General features: G+C 37.0%; 1 protein-coding gene across 4 annotated transcripts in view; it reads left to right on the top strand.

The window, feature by feature from the left end:
* The window catches only part of Sh (Potassium voltage-gated channel protein Shaker), a 627,168-nt gene extending 609,284 nt beyond the window's left edge, over positions 1-17,884 (top strand). For all 4 annotated transcript variants that reach the window (XR_011332902.1, XM_069830140.1, XM_069830138.1 and 1 more), the window contains exon 8: positions 11,274-17,884. The gene's annotated coding sequence lies outside the window, so the exon portion shown is untranslated. The remainder of the gene's footprint in view (positions 1-11,273) is intronic.
* Positions 17,885-19,306: the final 1,422 nt, after the last annotated feature.

The following is a 19,306-nucleotide window of genomic DNA, read 5'->3' as shown; positions in this document are numbered from 1 at the left end:
ATCAGTGGAATTTCCCCAGAATATTATTCCAAAACTCATTACCGAGTGGAAGTATGCAAAGTATATTGTTTTTAAGGTATTGATATTTACTATCTTTTGCATAGATCTAATAGCAAAACAAGCTGAATTTAGTTTGGGGGTAATTTCTTGGATGTTGGAAAATATCGAAAATTTATTTTCGGGCGTGCTTCCGTACAGGGACAGCGGCATTTCTCTAAGGTTAGAGCCCCTGATCAGTTATATACGTGGTCAGGAGTTCTATATAGCAGTTACGAGCTCAACTTCAGTGGTTGGCTGCACTTATGACTATTTTGACTAATTGTACGAATCGCACACAACGGATATTTTAAGTGTAGTGCGTTTACTGTAACGGCTCCACCTCATCGCCTCATCGGATTCCCCTATCAGGTGTTTAAAACATGACGTCGTACGATATTGACATTACTGAAAGCAGAGGAGTTGAGGTTAGGTCTATTAATTACGTCTGTTAGCGAATAAGAATTTGTAATTGTTTCATGCGTCTTAATTGAAGAGGAAGAAACGAAAGAAATATTGGTTACATAATATATGTGTAAGAAACGACTTCATTACTGTAATGGGAACGCCTCAAATTACATCATTCTTCGCAATTTTCTACACGCGAAGTAAGTTTTCCGTCTGCCATTTTGGCGTGACACTGAACATGGCACAACATAACAGTAACAGTTGACCAATTAAAATTGATTTATTAAAGAAGGCCATGATCGCACGCATCGGAAAAGTTTCCCATCCGAGAAACATGAACGGATTTGCCGAGAGGCGATGCGTGCGATACGATGTAGTGAACGCGGTTACATAACAATTACAGCAAAGATTGTCTTTTTCCGATCCGTGCGATACGATGTAGTGAACGCTTACCTTAAGTCGTACGCAATTTTGTACGACTGTTTTACTGAAGGGACAAAATTATTTTGGAACTCACAATGTCAGACTATAATTAAAAAAAGTAACAGTTAATTTCCCCTTTTCTAGACAACTTTTCTTCATACAGAATGTCACATTTACTAGGTCTAATATCTCTAATCACACATATATGTGCTTTAAAGGGATAAAAAATGCTTTTAAAATCAATATGGTGACTACACTTGCTATGCAAATCATAAACTCGTCATCTTGAGGTCCAGGTTTCATGTACGGTGCGGTTATATAAAAGTAACACGAGTTCAGAGATCTGCTAACTTCATTGTATGTTCAGCAATGGAAGTATTTTTTTATGAATGAAATAATACTGCGCTATACTAAAAGCCAGGTTATGAACCGACGAAACAGGAAGTAGTTGGATGGGCGAGAGGAAAGTGCGGGTTAGGGGGGTAGCCTGTGCAGTGATGACACATTGAGTGTGGGGGATGGAGGGGAGAACGAGAACGGAGCTTTTCATTGGACCTCGCGTGAAAATGTCGTCTGCTAACGAAAATCTGGCAACGGAATCACGGAGACAGTGTAGCCAGTTCATTTGCAGTACCACGTGCATTACGAGTCGCATTTCGTACCAGCGTCATTAGCTCGTGCTTTCTTAAAAACAGTAATTTTAATTACTAATATTGTTGATAGTGTTATTGAGAACTATACACAGTAGTTATTTTAAACATATCGGTGACAAACGCTGAACACACTTTGAATCTCGCGCCACTATATGGCAACAGAGCTCAGAAAGAGAGCAACAGAACGTTGCTTCCGGTTTAGTCGGTTCATAACCTGGCTTTCAGTATAGGATTAAGAAATCTAGACGCCTGACATTTTAGCGGTGTTGGATTTGAGTCGACTGCAGGTGGATTAATTTGATGTAATCATAAGCTGCCGCACTGATTGATATTAAATATCTGCCGTTGCGCCGGCCAAAGATAAAGTTTCTGCTGGCTGTTGTTTCCGACCAAGCGTCATCGTGCATGCTGTACCGTCATCATGCATGTTGATGAAGAAATGGTAATTTGAATGCTAAATGCCATTGTGGATATCAAATATAATTACTAAAATTCTTGATTGGATGAAGAAATGGATGCTGAAATAGGAAAGACTGGAGAATGCTGGGTTTGCAGTGAAAGATCTGCCCTTGAACAGAATATTATGAATGAATTAATATAAATTTATAGGCCTATGAACCACTTTTTTGTGTGTTATGTGAAATATATTTGTGCGCGCTATCTATAAAATAGTAAAATGATGAATGTACGACAATTTTATGCTGAAGTACGACATTTTTCATAAGTTGGTATGACGACTGCGTTTCATTAATTTGGCAACCCTGGCTGCAGTGTATAAAATAAACATAAAATGAAGTAAATAGAAGTGCACGTGATGTGGTTTTCATTCTATAATGTTGTGACATTTGCAGTGTTTCTCCTGTTGTGTATAATATACTATTAATCCTGCTTGTTGATTATTACGTTTGACCATGACAAGAGCTAAAAGAATGTTTAAAAAAGTAAAATACACAAAGACAATCGGTACTACAAAACTTATCCTGTTGTATCAGAAGTTGCGAGCGAGGTTAGGAATGAAAGTTCACCAGTATTCAGCTCCACAGATTTCTTCAAGTTTCTCCGCCGAAAATAAACTTGTGAAGTGTGATATAAATAAAGACAAGTGTAAGTGGTAAAGATAGACCTATTAACGTTATTATAGGTTTGACTATTCTCAGGTCAGTGTTAAAAGAGTTTACAACTTGTACCTAGTTTGTGTGGAGGGAAAATAAACCACTGAATAATTATGCCTCTAAAAGATATGGATTAGTTTTTAGTTTGGCAGTTTATTGTGAAAATTATAAAAGCCAGAAACAATTTTTTACATCAGCAAAGTGCAAGGATAGCTTAAGTGACATAAGGGATTAAGTCGTTTGCTACCATTTGTATTACTGGACGTAAGTTGTTCGTTTTTATGTCATTTTGTTCGTTAGAATATATTTACACTATCTGCAAAACAATATATTGCAATATTCAGTAACAATGTTCATACGTAGGCCTACCAAAATAAACGTGGATGCGTAGAAATCTCTTCCACATTGATAACATACTCAGTGCCACAAGTATTGACACATTTATGGTCCTAGACGTAGAAACTGTATCTAAACATTGTCATGGAAGCAGTATTGCTGGGTCATATACACAGCATGAACCAAAGTGCACCAAGAAATACAGGCTCTAGTGGAGGTGTGGACAGTACCTTAGCTGTGAATATTTTCCATAGCTCTCTAGAAGAACGAGGGGTTCGTTATGTTCAATTCATTGGAGATGGTGGCTCTATCTCATTGAAATCAGTTGTTGATAGCAGATATTATAACAACTACTTCCATCACCATAGTAATTGGAATTATCACATAATTAAGGAAAGGTTTAATAACTTCTGTATTTTCTTTTAACATTTAATGAGATCCTTACGGGTAAAATGTTGTTGTTGTTTTCTAATGCCAGGCGTTGGACAATAAAGTCATTTGACCTCTTGCACTCCAATATTTTTCAAAGATATTATCATGACCAGCCACTGAAGCACAGATTTTGAGGTGTTCCGAAACCATTTCTTGGTTTCAATTGCACAATAGGCAGTTAGGGGACTGATATATTCCAATTCTATGCAGGTGTTTGGCCAAACAATCATGGCCTGTTGCCAATCTAAATGCAGCTACAGACGATTTGCGTGGTAAATCGGGAATTAACTGTGGATTTTGATGCAGAGAGTTCCATTTTTTCCCTTGAGATTGTGTTATCAAATTTTCTTTGTTGAAGTCTAAGTATGTAGATTTAATAAATCTCTTCACAGAGTAATACGTAGATTTAGTAACAGGTCTGTAAGTAGCAGTGCTGCCCTTCTTTGCTAAAGCATCCGTATTCTCGTTTCCCAGGATTCCACAATGGGATGGTATCCATTGGAATACAATTCTTTTATTGAGTGATAATAATTGAGAGAGCATTTTAGTTATTTCTGCTGTTTGAGATGAAGGTGTGTGTTTAGAGACGATTGATAGAATAGCTGCTTTGGAGTCTGACAATATAACTGCATTTTGAAATTTATTGATGTGGCAGAGAAGATTCTTGAGACTTTCACTTATTGCAGTGATTTCTCCATCAAAACTTGTTGTTCCATACCCAAGAGATCTATAAAGTGAGAAGAGACAGCACGTAACACCTGCACCGGCACCTTGTTCTCTGGAGATCAAGGCTCTGTCAGTGTATAAATGAAGCCAGTTTTGTGGAGGGTACCTAATATTAATTGCCTCTAAAGACAATTGTTTCATTATTTCAGTGTTTACTTCTGATTTCAGTATTTCTTCTGTTAAATTTAGATTATATTCCATATTTAATAGAGTTAAAGGGTTTGGTTTAATTTGTAAGTTTTCTTTTAAATTCGGGATATTGATTTTCTGTTTTAATTCTTGAACAATGGATATGAAACTTTTTTGAGTTTTCAATCTACAGAGAGGACTGTATGAATGCCAATTGTTTCCTGGTAATCTGATAAGTTTTTCATATTGAATCAGTGCTTTTTCTTCTATTGTCATTTTGATGCTGTTAGGCCTGGTTTCTTCAACCTTTGTTAAAAATATTGCGTTTTTTCAACTTTACATTTCACATTTTAACATTCTATTTGTTAACTCTCTGTTAGGACCAGAGATTCTAGAGTTTAACCATAACCTATAACCAAGTATATGCTCACTTCTGTTTTCTGAACTCTGACAATTGCGATTCTCGCTTGTTTCCGTTGTTTCATTCAGAGAGGATAGAAGTCTTTCTATTCTCTCAGGTTTGATTTCTGCTTCTTTCCTCGTTTGTATCACAATAGCTTGGAGCAGCGTATTGGTATTGCTGTTGTGAAATGGAAAACACTGGAACAAAAAGAAATCTTGGGACTAATTTCTCTTCGTTAGAAAGAAGCCTTCTGCTGGAAATTATTTCGCAGTATAAACCAATTAACGAGAATAAACAAACAAACGTATCTGAGTTGAAAGCGAAAAGTGAGGCTTGGCAGAAAACAGTGGCGTATAAAATTCCTTACATATTTATGTGAATTCCAGACGTCTTGATTGGGACGAAAATACGTTGATGACTTCGTCCTTGAAATTACAGTTGGGCCACTTGCGAAGTTTCTGTAAAAATGACTTTTCAATGGACATCAGTGCCAAGCCGGATAAACGTTCTTGTGTATGAGTTGATCTACAGTAGGATTTTATTCTCTTCAACGCAGAAAATGTTCTTTCTACCGATGCTGACGTAGCTGGTATTGTCACAATTAATGTTGCCAATTTAAGGACTTCAGGAATAACTTGGTTCAGCTGGTTTTCGTATATGGCAAATAATATTTCATGGATAGGTTTGTTCGAAAAATCAAAGACTTCTGCTGAATATATTACACTTAATTCATTTTTCAAACGTACTTGATCAAAGTGACTGTTATAGGACTGAAATAATTTGTTTAGTGCCTCATTCGGGAAGTTTTCTCTATAAGCAGAAAATTTTTGAGAATCTAGAAGATGTGTGAACTGAAGCTTTCCATAATCAGAAAATCTGTCAGTAATTTCCATGTGCATACGATCTAGTATGCTGTAGTACAGTTGCCTGTATTTCAATTCATCATCTCCTTTTCTTCGCTTTAATGGTGGTTCCATTGTATTGGCTGAAGAATTTTCATTTTCCATATTACTCCATATGGACGGAAACCCACTACGTCTGAACTCGGATATAGTATTTTTTAACTTTGATACCTCTTGCAAGCAGTATGCTATGTCTAGACTTTTTATCTGAAGAATATTGTAGAGCACATCTGTATGTGCGAACACTCTAGCATAGACTTCAAGAAGAAATATATTCTGAAACTGTGTGAAAAAATTCAAATATCCTTGAGCCTGCACATTTACAGCATCATCCCAGTTTTCTTCAGAGTCATTACAAATGATATTTTTAAAGAAAGCAGTCCGTTTTTCTCTGTATTCCTTCACTGTATTTACAAGCCGAGATGTAAAATTCAATCTAGTTGGTGCTACTTTTGGGAGTTTCTTGTTCATAAATTCCTTGAGTTTTCTGATCTTTTAGGAGAAGATGAGAAAAATGCAGCTAAACCCGACAGTGTTTTGAAAAAAATGCGGCATTCTGGAATGGATGAAGTAGTTTGTTGCAAAACTAAATTGAGAACATGGCTGTAACAATGGACAAATAGTGCTTGAGGATAGGGCCTACTTTTCTTGAACTTTTGTTTTTAAGCCATTAATATTTCCCGCCATAACTGAAGCATCATCGTATGTCTGTGCAATTAACTTATTGCCGACATTGTGTTCTACTATAACACCTTCCACATGCTGAAACAAAGCAGCAGCAGTTTTGTCCGAACTGACATTTGTGAATCCTATAAACCATTCTTGAACATTGGCAGTACTGTCGACGCATCTTAAAACAGTGGACAATTGACTCTGATTAGAGCAGTAACTTGTTTCATCAACAACAATGGCCACAAAAGGTTTTATGTTCTTTATCATAACCCCACTTATAGCAAATATTGTCATTTTGAATTGCGAGAGAAGTACCACGAAATACTGTTGAACTCTCAAGATGATTGGCCAGTAAATGGTCAAATTCACTTAAGGAACTTAAATATTCAATATAATTTCCTATATTGTCTGATTCCACACTCTCGTTATGACCCCAAAAAGCCAATTCTTGTTTTCCTAGAAAGCAGACTGCGTTAATAAGATGCAGTAAAATCTCCCGATTTTTTTTTCACAAGATCATTGTGTTGGTTGATGTGTAGAGCTTTTCGCTTATCTAGCTGTAAATCAATTCTTGTCTTCCCAAAGTTTGCAAAGTTCATGCTACTACAAATATGAGCTTTTGATTTGTCGTATTCTAGGACTGCCGTTCGAAGGGAGTTCATATTAGAAAACCCCTCTTTTGACCACACATTAGTTTCGCGGCTAAATAACAAACATGGCCAGCAAAATAGTTTAGACAGTTTAGAAGTACCACACAACCAATTCCACTTACCATATGATGTTGAAGTGAAATGGCGTGTGTACTCTCGCTGTTTTTCTTTTACGTCCATGGACAAATTTAACTCAGGAGTTGGTCTTTCCATTTTCACAATTTCAACTTCCTCATTGTATGTACGAAGGTTAAAAGGCACTTTTAATAAACCTTCTATTACACAGTCATTTTCAACACAAACCTCTCCAGAAACTTGTTCTGCCATATTTTTCACAATATCACTTAATTGGGAAATTAAAAACTTAATAATTCACAATTAATATAACTCTTAGACACTCGAACAAATCACAGATTTAAAATAATGCACTGCAAGAACACAATCACATTCAATTGCTAGCGTACTAAGCGTATTGCTGCTTCGCGCCTGCGAAGAAACCGATCACGAGAGCGGCAACTCGCCCGGCCTACAGTGCACGATGGAAACAGAAGGGAGCGGGGGGGACGGGCAGTTGTGCGAAGGACAGCGTGAGCGAAACGGTCACAGGCTACCTCATGTAGGAAGCGGTTTCTCCAGCGATGCTGCCTTGACAACTTGTTTCTTTTCGAGAGCAGAGAGCGCATATAAATCTAACAATTACTTTAATTTTAATTACTATGGTAAAACTAATAATACAAAATTATTACATTATGTTATATTATAAACTTTTTCTTTTGTAATTTCCTTGGGCTACCGCCGGTAGCCCCGGTAGTCCGCAAAATACGCCCCTGGCAGAAAATAGCCTACACCTTTTTATGAACTTCTGTTCTGTCAAATCACAGAAATCATCCACTCTGTTTATGTATTCGGGATATCATTTTCTAAATAATCCAGATATAGAAGTTCAGCATCTAACGTACCAGCCATATTGAATATAGGGATATCCTGAACTAGCACCAACAGATATCGCACGTGTACTATGAGGGATGGGCTTTGCGTGTGCATTTGTTTTTCGGTATATAAACATTGAGGATATACATAGTGTATTAGTATATTAAATACTCTTAAAAACAACTAAAAATGGCAAATTTTTGTAATGTTCCTATATGTAAAAACTAGGGAAAGCTTTTTGTCTTCAATCAGGTCCCGAAATATTCTGAATATATGCTTTAAACCTTAAAAAATATAAGTAATACAATTAGGCCTCGAAAGTGCTAGCTATTAAATAAAAGTAACTCCTTCAAGTAAGGAATTGTTGACTATAGTTTCATTTTGAAAGAGGAAAAAGAAAAATTAATAAAAATATATGCAAGGAGTCTCCGAATTTTACGCCTGCAATAAACTCTCGATAAACTGGGATGTTTATTATCCAGGACGATCCCTAGTGAAATCCATTTCGTGAATAATGTTTTTAATGTACTGTACCCTAATTATTAAAGCCATGTTTTAAGTTCAAATTTTCAAAATCATCCCACACAGTATTCAAAACTGCACGTCCTTAACCTACAAAACACACTACTAATCGTGATACTATTGCGATCATATTATATCATCCTATTAAAAATTGCATTTGATCTTTCTGCAACTACAGAAAAAATACAAGGAATTCAATCTCGATAGTCTCTTCCCTATAAAAAACACATTGGCGGCTGCATATCCTGTTTTTAGCGTACGGTTCTTAAATACTAATTATTAAAGAGGACAATATTCACCTTCGACATATTTCCTATTTTTTTATTCGTGCACCTCGTTCTCAAAGTTCTCGTTTAGGTTCATGAACATTCAATTTACTCGCATCTATATTCTGCATACTGCAGATTTCCCCACCCATCTCGGGGAATCGCTCAATATTATACAGGTTTACGTTATTATTTATTGTAAATTAAATTAAATTATGAGGTAAGAAAATATTAAATTAGGCCTATATTAGGTTATACAAAATAACTGTAAATATAATTTTGACATGCGCAGAAAACCAACAAGCGGGAAAACGTAATCAACTGTAGCATATTATGACAACATAGCCCTACAACATGTTGCACCGTATGGAACACTCCTGCCATCTGGCGGTAAAACTTGGCATAAGATATTCCTATTTCTATGCTGGGAGTTAAATGATTTAACTGCATGAAATTGGGCAGTTAAATTAACATAGGTTTTAACAGCCTGTTTGTACTAACAGTAGTTGAGAAAGGCGAGGGGTGATAAAAAGAGAAACCAAGAGTCAGGAAGTGATAGGGAAGAAAGTAGTGAAAAGAATAAGGGTGCGAGTGTAAGTGGAAATCTAGGATGTGAAAGTGAAAGCGTGGGGGGAAAATAAAAGAGGAATAGAATGAGAAATAAATAGAAAGAAAGACAGAGACAGAAATAAGGCAGAGACGAACAGTTAAGAAAGGTCAGAACCTGCGACAGCTGAGGATATAGCAGAGATATTTGATACGTTTAAAAAACAATGTAAGGATGTGATCAAAAGTGCAAGTAAAGTGAGACTGGAAAAGATCGAGAAGTATAGGGGAGAGAGGAAGTGTATAAGCAGATGTGTAGAGATAAATATAAGTATTTATAGGAAGTGAGAATAGTGACAATGGATTAGGTGGAAGCAGAATAGTGAGAAAGTAGAAGTGAGCGCAAATAAGAATGAGTGAAAATAGTGAGAAAGGGTTAAGAGAAGTGAACAAGTGACAGCATAAAATTAGTACTAACATTTGAACAGTAAATGAATGAAAGATCAAAAAAACAAATAGGTCAAATAATTCAATATAATAATTTATAGAGAAAAATTGTAATTGAGATTTTAGTGAATAGTAGTTAGAGGAAAAGGGGGGTGAGAAAGAAGTATATAATATTAGATCTATTAGGATTAATGAACAAATAGAGAATAGCAATTGAAATGTAGCAAAAATACTGAAGGGGAGTTTGACCAAGTAATAAAAAAGGTACATAGTGTAATTGGGAGTATCTGTGTAGACGTGCACTGCAAATAATGTGTTATTGTAATAATATGTTAATGGTGGCACCAGATACAAAAATGTTGTTGTTGTTGTTTTCTAATGCCAGGCGTTTGACAATAAAGTCATTTGACCTCTTGCACTCCAATATTTTTCAAAGATATTATCATGACTAGCCACTGAAGCACAGATTTTGAGGTGTTCCGAATCCATTTCTTGGTTTGAGTTGCACAATGGGCAGTTAGGGGACTGATATATTCCAATTCTATGCAGGTGTTTGGCCAAACAGTCATGGCCTGTTGCCAATCTAAATGCAGCTACAGACGATTTGCGTGGTAAATCGGGAATTAACTGTGGATTATGATGCAGTCTCTCCCATTTCTTCCCTTGTGATTGTGTTATCAAATTTTGTTTGTTGAAGTCTAAGTATGTAGATTTAATAAATCTACACAGAGTAATACGTAGATTTAGTAACAGGTCTGTAAGTAGCAGTGCTGCCCTTCTTTGCTAAAGCATCCGCATTCTCGTTTCCCAGGATTCCACAATGGGATGGTATCCATTGGAATACAATTCTTTTATTGAGTGATATTAATTGAGAGAGCATTTTAGTTATTTCTGCTGTTTGAGATGAAGATGTGTGTTTAGAGAGGATTGATAGAATAGCTGCTTTGGAGTTTGACAATATAACTGCATTCCTAAATTTATTGATGTGGCATAGAAGATTCCTGAGACTTTCCCTTATTGCAATGATTTCTCCATCAAAACTTGTTGTTCCATATCCAAGAGATCTATAAAGTGAGAAGAGACAGCACGTAACACCTGCACCGGCACCTTGTTCTCTGGAGATCAAGGATCCGTCGGTGTATAAATGAAGCCAGTTTTGTGGAGGGTACCTAATATTAATTGTCTCTAAAGACAATTGTTTCAGCATTTCAGTGTTTACATCTGATTTCAGTATTTCTTGTGTTAAATTTAGATTATATTCTATATTTAATAGAGTTAAAGGGTTTGGGTTAATTTGTAAGTTTTCTTTTAAATTCGGGATATTGGTTTTCTGTTTTAATTCATGAACCATGTATATGAAACTTTTTTGAGTTTTCAATCTACAAAGAGGACTGTATGAATGCCAATTGTTGATACAGAATGTGAGGTACACCATTACGTGTAAAGAAGTGTTGTGAAGAAATATATACCATTATCTTTATCATTATCATAATAGTAGTTGAAGAAATGCTTCAACTGTTAAGTTTACAGTTAAAATGGAGTAACACACTGCTATAATTTACCTAAGGTTGAAGAAATCGGGCCTTAGTATTAGTGAGGAATCTCATAGAATCTATTGGAGTTGTTCTGATTCCACCAGTGATGAGCCTGAGCTCTATTGTTGTTGTTTCTGTGTTGCAGTGAAAGAGGCGTTGTTGTCGCTGTTTTGTAAGGCCTGGTCGCCGGCGCCACGGTTCCTCGTGTGACGTGTCACGTGACACCTACGGCGCCACCAGCGAGGTACAACCACTCAAGTTTGTTGATAAAGATGACGATGCTGCTGATGATGATGATGATGGTGCTTTATCGGTCTCCCTACCGAGCAAGACAGACAGATGCCGCAGCTCCATTGTTGCACTGCTGCTGCATCAGTAGCAGTCAGTCTGCTGCGTTGTGCTCATCGAACGGAGCGGAGCGTCACACACGAAAACTACGAAGAAAAAAAAATTTTGTTCTTGCCATCAAATTTTTATTACTATTGATTATTACTATTATTTTGTAAATATAGACGGTTGGCGTCTATAGGTGCATATCGAGACAAAGGAGTGCCGAGTTGACAGTGCGTCTTGTGCAGAAATATTGCTCCCCCACATCTGACCTGCCCTCTTCCTCACCGATCTTCTCCTGTCTTGCCTTTCTCTATCGATATTTTCTCTCTCTCTCTCTCTTTTACCCAGTAACCGATTACAGACTAACCCAAAATTCTTGGTAAGATATATATACACAAAGTTATAAGACACGTCAATATGACACCCCCCCTTCCCCAAGTTTTCTTTCTATCTTTATCTATCTTTCATGTTCTCACTCTAATTAGTCTTTCTCTCACACTCTGATATGACAAATTGTAGTTACTTTGATCCACGTTGCCACATCTCCCCACTTTAAAAAAATAACGAGGCCAGAATCTCGTGGTATTAAAGAGTGAAGTCTGGCAACCGTGTCCTATATAAAGACATGAAATAACTCGTAGAGATTTTTCCATTTAGAAATATTATGAACCCTCTCAGTCAGTAGAAGTAATTTTAGGATTTCCTTGGAAGCAAATCTGATTTGACTAAAAAAAAAAGAAAAGATAAAAACGTAATTAAATGAAACAGCTTTTCTTCAGATTAAAGAGACATGTAATTACTTTTAAGAGAAACCATGAATCAATATAAAGTCTAAATAGGTTTCGAACTAAGTAACGCAAATCAACGCCTGCCATGTACTAGCTTGTTCCATTCTTCTCGTCTGTGCTAGTGTATAGAGGAAGGACATGCCATTTCACAGAGAAGCTACTAGGTATAATAATAACAGAAACTACTCTTAACTAATACTCCAGAACGTTAAAAACATCCGCTACCGAGCTGTAGGCCAAAGTCCGTAGTGTAGCTGTACTGTACTTCCAGGCACCTTCTCCACGCCTCCGAGTATGGAAAACTTGCAGAAGAATATCTGAAGTAGCGCCAGCGTAGAAAACAAAAACAAAAAATAAATAAAAAAAGAAAGAAAAAACAAAAATTTCGCCAGTCACGTGCGTACTGAATGAGCCGCTCATCCATTCCGCCGCGGTCGAAGGCGTGCTCGCCGGTGATCGTTCGCTCGCTACACAATAGGAATAATAATAATAATAAATAAATAATAATAATACACTTGTCATTGTTGCGTGCATGCGTGTGAGGTGCGTGCCTGCTGCGGGGGGACCTCCCTCCCCCCGAGGTTAACCTGAGGGGATCTGTTTTTAATACCCCCGGTGATATTTGTTAATAATAGTTTGAACGAGTGGAGCTATTACTACCTAAGTAAAATAATAATAATAAGAATAATAATAATACTACATTACGAGGATACTTGGTCGCTCATGGGGAGACAGTACTATACATTATATATAAATCACGTAGGCTATTTCATTGAAAACCATTGTGTATGATACTACATAATAATTCAAGATCATCATTTCTTGTTGAATACTTGATTGTAAACGTCAACTAGTTTTCAGCACTGTTTTAAGTGCTTTTATTTTTTGGGCTGTGTGAAAGCTAAGTAGGATCGGGTTTAGCTTTTTGCCTAGCTCCAAATTTTACCAGTTAAATGGCGATTCAAATTCATTCATCAAAACTTTAAAAAAAAAAAAAAAAAAAAAAGGGTTTCTGTCCATTTGCCCTCCCTCCACGACCCTTTTTGCCCCTCCCTTCTTTCCCCGCCCCCGTAGTTACTTACCATTGTGACTCAGTGCGCTGCTACTGCTGCAGGTTGTTTGGACTACAGTCGATCTACTCTACATTAATACATATCCATACCGCTTTTACTGCTCTGTGTGTGAGTGAGTGAGTGTGTGAGTGTGCGGAGAAGATGGCACGTGCAAGCCGAGAAAAAAAAATAACAAGAGGTTGTGAATGTGGGAAGCGTAGGAGATGAGAAATCGTGTCAAAGAAAAAAAAATAAAAAAGCTGTCCAAAGTGGATATAGCACGTCCATCATAACACTGTTGAATGGCGCGGCCTCACCAGCGGCCAGGTTACAACGTGCTGTTATATTATTTATATCTATTTTTTGAATCGTTAATTTTTAAAATAGGTTGATCGTAAGATAAGTCTGATCACGACCTTAACAAATAAGTAAGAATAGCTTAGGAGAAAAAAAAATGGCATTAGTCATGTTTGTTACAATTTGAAAAATTTTATATATGTGTTGATTAATATTTACAACAACATTCCTCTATGTCTGTTAGTGTAAGCAGCAGCAGTTTTGTGCATGGTCTTACATTACTGTTAGAGTGGCATGCAGGAGCTGATGTCAAGGCAGCAAACAAACATAACCAGGAAACAGTGTACAGGGTCCTCGTGACGAATCCCAGCGACGTCGAGCGAGAAAGAGGGCGAATTTTCAAAACGCAAGAGGAAAGACAAAAAAAAAAAAAAACTCACAATAGCATTCCAAAGTCGGTGCGGTCGTCTCTGTTATTCGTCACCAAGACTCTCTGATTGGATCATGTATGCCAACACTATAGTGAAAACTTTACCTACAGCCCATGGCCATACCATGTTGATGCATTGTCATTACAGTACTCTATGCATGTTAGAAATCTGGGATTTGAAATTTTCACATTTAAGAGAAATCCTTCTTCATGTGTTTAAATAGATATTTTAACCTATCTTGCAAAGCGCTATAGAAGTTACAGTCTATCGCATTATTTACATTTCAGACATGTTGGTAGGAAAACAAAAGACAGACGCGACATGAAACCCTCCACTAGATGATGAACGGCATTGTTCGAGTGCCTTCTGGTGCGAGAGACTGAAGCTGTGGGTGGGTGGGTACTGTATTACTCGTAAATCAAAGGCCAGTTGCCAGAAATTTAGGTAATTTTATTAGTATTTTTAAAATAAATAATTGCTTTAAATACCCTGTGAGTGAATTTCACGTGAGTGCTCGAGAATGCTGATAAGTAAGTTATTCAATTTCAAATTTAATAATAGATTGAAAATTTATCATATTGAGAGCTATTTGAAAATGTATTGCCCCTTTTATATAGAATTTGGCTAGCAGGTTATTAGTGCTAAGAGATCATCCCCATCACTTCCTTAACAATTATATTCAAAGCTCCATTCGGCATCACGTTCACTTTTTGAACCTTATGCACAAGTACACTAGTTAATTAGAATTTTACGACTGATTGAAAAACGAATAATATTTAAAAATAATACTGTTGTAAGTTCCCTCAAACTACCCTTCGCTTCTCAGCCAAGCCAGCCAACTCTCAGAACGAAAAGTATTGTGACCTCATTCTTCTACCGCTCGGGTGTGAGGTTAACCTGGACCTCAGCGCCTTCAATATAGACGAACCTCCCAGCCCTTTGAAATCATCAAATTTAGTTTGTATCGGCCCATTGTACCAACAGTCGTAGGGGAAGATACACCAAAAAAAAAAAAAGACTCGGGACTTTTTCTCAGTCGCAAAACAAATTGATGCACTAGATGAAGTTGAGCTCTGGGAATGTTCTTGATCTTCAATAAGAATGTATTATACATATATATACAGCTTAAAATTTTAGATTTAGCATGTTAATACTTTTAATGAAGATTTTACATAAATAGTTAACAAGAATTTTAAACCAGTGGTCTCCGTACAGTTTTACGCACACTTCAATATGCAAGTGTGAGCGGAGAAATGTAACGTGAATTGTGTGCGTGTGTGTGCGTATTGCTGTCAGAGACACTGCTTTGAAATTGCAGAAGGTGATGCCTGAAGTGTGCCAGTAGATAATTGCCTTACATTGGCTCTTTGTCGTGTGTCATGGGCTTGCGCCACGTGCAGGCATCGTTTCATGGGTTCACGCCATATCGAAAGCCCATTTGTTTAAAACGGAATCCCTGTTTATTCTTTCTGCTATATTAGGTGTTGGCATACAGAGCTGAAACAAATGTAAGATATGATTCAAATTCATTGATTGAATTTCGAATTAAATGGCTTAAATTCAAATATTAACCAATAATATTTATAGTAACAATAATGATACTCTTAATAACAGCAGTGTGGCAACTTACATATCTTAAATTCCCCATCATTCTCACGAAGCGATTGAAACAAGCTCACCTACAGATGGGGATGTGACGACAAACCTGGCAGAGTAATAATGGCAGCGAATCTGCGTCACAATATAAATCTCAGCTATACCAGGAGTACCAACTTATTCATGTGTTTTTACCGATGTTTCTTTGTTTCCCAACTTTTCACTAGTGACTTGTAGGTCCCTGTCTTTTCTCAGGAATGTAGCTCAGCCGGAGTACGGAGGGAGATCAAAAGAGGTGGACGATGACTCGACCATGTTTGTTTGATGGACTTGCTATAACCGCTCAGTGCGAGTTGTCTAAACAACGATAATTCTACATCGCTGAAGATTGTTTTCAAATCAAATAATGGCCTTTTGGAGGGACTGAGCTTCAGATGAGAATGAGAAGTGATTTACATTTAGCCATTCTTTCTAGGCAGCCAAGCCAGGGAAAATTCCAGGCAGTATTGTACTATTTATAATAACCTACTTCATAGCCCAAGTTTAGGGACAGCATGCCATCTAGAGCCAGTGGATAAAACCTTCAGTTTATTATTATTGTCAAAAATAATAATACTAATAATACTAATAATAATAATATAATAATAATGATCTGCATTAACACAGAGTACCATTGTCTCGAACTACAAAGCATTGGGCCAGCTTTCATTCTTATACAATATGAGTCAATTAAGCTAACACTCGTCTGAATGATCATTTTTATATCCGCTTCTTTGTATTGCATCATGTACATAAAGTGTAAATATGACACCATTGTTTGTTTTACACCTGACAATGTTTATTGTTGACAGTTTTAAGAAGTACCTAAATGGTTATTTTACTTTGTTGAGTGGGTTACAAAAATCTAAAAAAAAAAAAAGAAGTAAGAGTAATGCTAAGGTCATAATGTCCCTCCATCTTTTGCGAGCAGATGACGGACTTCCGGGAAGCACCTTCTAATATAATTATTATAATATAATGATATAATTATTATCGCCATCAACAAACTGACAACAGAACACTGCTGTGCTGTGTCGTTTAGCATGTCACATGTTAAACTTCTTTTTGGCTTTCGGGCAACAAACTCTGGTTCTAGATTTTCCTCTAGATTGCCTTTCCTTTTTGTCTTGGCTTTCTTTTTAATTTTTACAAATAATAAAGTAATGTTTGTGGGCCAAGTCTCAGAGATACTGTCCATATCGCCTTTCTGCAACTTGGCCCACGCAATCGCAAACTATTGTATCTGCAATTCAAACATTTTGACTTATATACTGAGGCAGAATTATTTGAAAAATATATATAATTATAAGAATCTTACTATACTTCCTACAAACTGTGTAACAACCTAAATTTATAAACAAATGTTTGTTTACTGCCAGTATTATTCACTACATTGGCTGACACCAGTCGAAACCACAGGACTTGCTGATAATAAAACTGTTCTAGCGAATCACTCTCATATGAATGTTTCCAAGATTGGTCTTAATCTTTAGTCATTGTTAACTTTGGAACAAATTGAGTTTCTCCTTCCATGTTTTCCAAGTGGAGACGTTTGCGAACAAGTGAGTTTTTAGTTGGTGGTGTGTTTGAATGTGGCAGACAATAGCCATCCACCTCTTTGTTAGCTCTATCTCTCTCTCTCTTTCTCTCTCTCTCTGTATCCCATTCGCCTTCTGCAGACAGTCCAGCAAACCTCGAAAGGAAAGTCCATGCTATCGTTGCCACCTCCCCTCTCCTCTCACCCTCGACCACAGATTCTGTCCAGCAATTCCTTTCGTCAGGAGAACTCAAACCGCCCGCCGCGCTCTTCACGGTTGGTACCCGTGGACCGAAGTGTGTGCTTTTTTCAATGCCAATAAAACTTTTAAACTGATGATGACTGTGTGACTCATTGTTCACCAGCAGCTACAACAATGCCCAGTTAAGAAAAAGTCCTCCAAATAGCTCTCTCCTTTGTTTATTTTTATTTTTTTGCTTGTTTGTTTGTTTGTTTCACAGAGTCAGTCGGTGATATGGTATTTTTTTTTGTTTTTTTTTTTTTTTTTTTCATTGATTGTATTACAAATTCCTTGGCTGTGCTGTATGGTGCATCTCCTGCGTCTATGTTGTACCCCTTGTGTTATATCGGGTCAAATGGGCAATAAAACTAAGTGAATGCCATTACCCATGCATCTTACACATTGTTAAAATAAGCAATTTTCAAATAAAACATTCAATGACTGATGTCATTTATTTTAACAGCCCCCCACTCCATGGTGAGTATGATGTCGCGACCAGTGTTCGAATTGAAAGGACTATGACGAATATTTCCGATTTATGGGTAACAGATATCTACCGTATCCGTGGAAAGGGTTTATGTTTTGAGATAAAAATGCAAGCGAGAACAACTTTAGTAGAAATGTCTTCCCTTTTTGTATTGGATGGTCTTGAGTCATTTTTTGGAATCGCCGGTACTTGCCTTGATGGTGTGTGGTGATTGATTGAGGATGGTACATTACTGAACACTAATAATTATGGTGCAGAATGTTTATACAGTAACATACCTATTCGATTTTCGATATTAAATGAAGTAATTGCGAGATCTCGACATCACTCATTGTTCATGGCAAGTATGTATGAATGGTTTCTTGCAAGAACGATGAAGACCAACCAAAGAAAAGGTAAGCTGTTTGAGAAGTACATTATGTCAGAAAAATGACAACGAAATGTGTACTGAGAGTATTTGGGAGAGAGAACATTTTAACGGAAAACATCTTCAGTATTAGTCGATAACTAAGCGTTGACTCAAACTCTAATAATCTTTCATACATTATGATGGTGTGCAATGAAATGCAGTCTAATTGTATTACCATGTAATTTAGGGTTCCCAGACCTATAAAATACTGGATCATCTCGTTTTTCTCTAATGCTTCCCATTGTCCTGAGAAAAGTCTTCTGGACAGCTTTCCATCCATATTTTAGAGTCCTAAACTGACAAAAAATGGAAAAGTTACAATGTCTATTCTACATTACAAATTACAAACATCACTCTTCATCGTTGCATTGTAGATGGGCTGTTATGAAACAGTTATTGTGAATAATTGATTAAATGGCGATCTTACTCGTGTTAATTATGTGGCTTACAGCTGTTTCGGTGTTACTTGGCACCATCCTCAGAACCTACTATAGTCCTGTCGCTTTAATTTCCGGCAGCCAATCGCGTTGCAGGTCAGCTACGTTTAAACGTGTGCGTCTTGTGATTCGCTGATTCATTTTTTAAGGCTCGATAAATATTTAATATAATCACTCGCCATTTTGGCTCTTTCGTTGGCGTTCGCAGAAAGCACACGAAGATGTTATTTGCCGCTCAATTATTTTCTGAATTACAGTGCGTTTGATTTATTATCATAGGAGCTACGACATGATAATGTTTAACGGTGTGGCAAATAGATTCCTCGTATGGTAGCTGGCAACATAAGAACAAAAATGGCGAATGATGCTACCTACCTAGACTTCATAGAGCCTTCACTCTCTAAGAGGCGGAGTCACGCCAGAAATAACAGCATCGGGACTATAGATCTCGGCGCTATCTCAACTTCGCTGCCTGTTGTGTGGGTGCGTTCGTGTGATGAAGAGTTGTGTCAAATAGTGTGTGTGTTCTGA

This window comes from Periplaneta americana, chromosome 7 (assembly GCF_040183065.1).
Source record: "Periplaneta americana isolate PAMFEO1 chromosome 7, P.americana_PAMFEO1_priV1, whole genome shotgun sequence".
Classification (NCBI taxonomy): domain Eukaryota; kingdom Metazoa; phylum Arthropoda; class Insecta; order Blattodea; family Blattidae; genus Periplaneta; species Periplaneta americana.
Note: the sequence above shows the minus strand (reverse complement) of the source record. Positions and strands in the feature narration are given on the sequence as shown.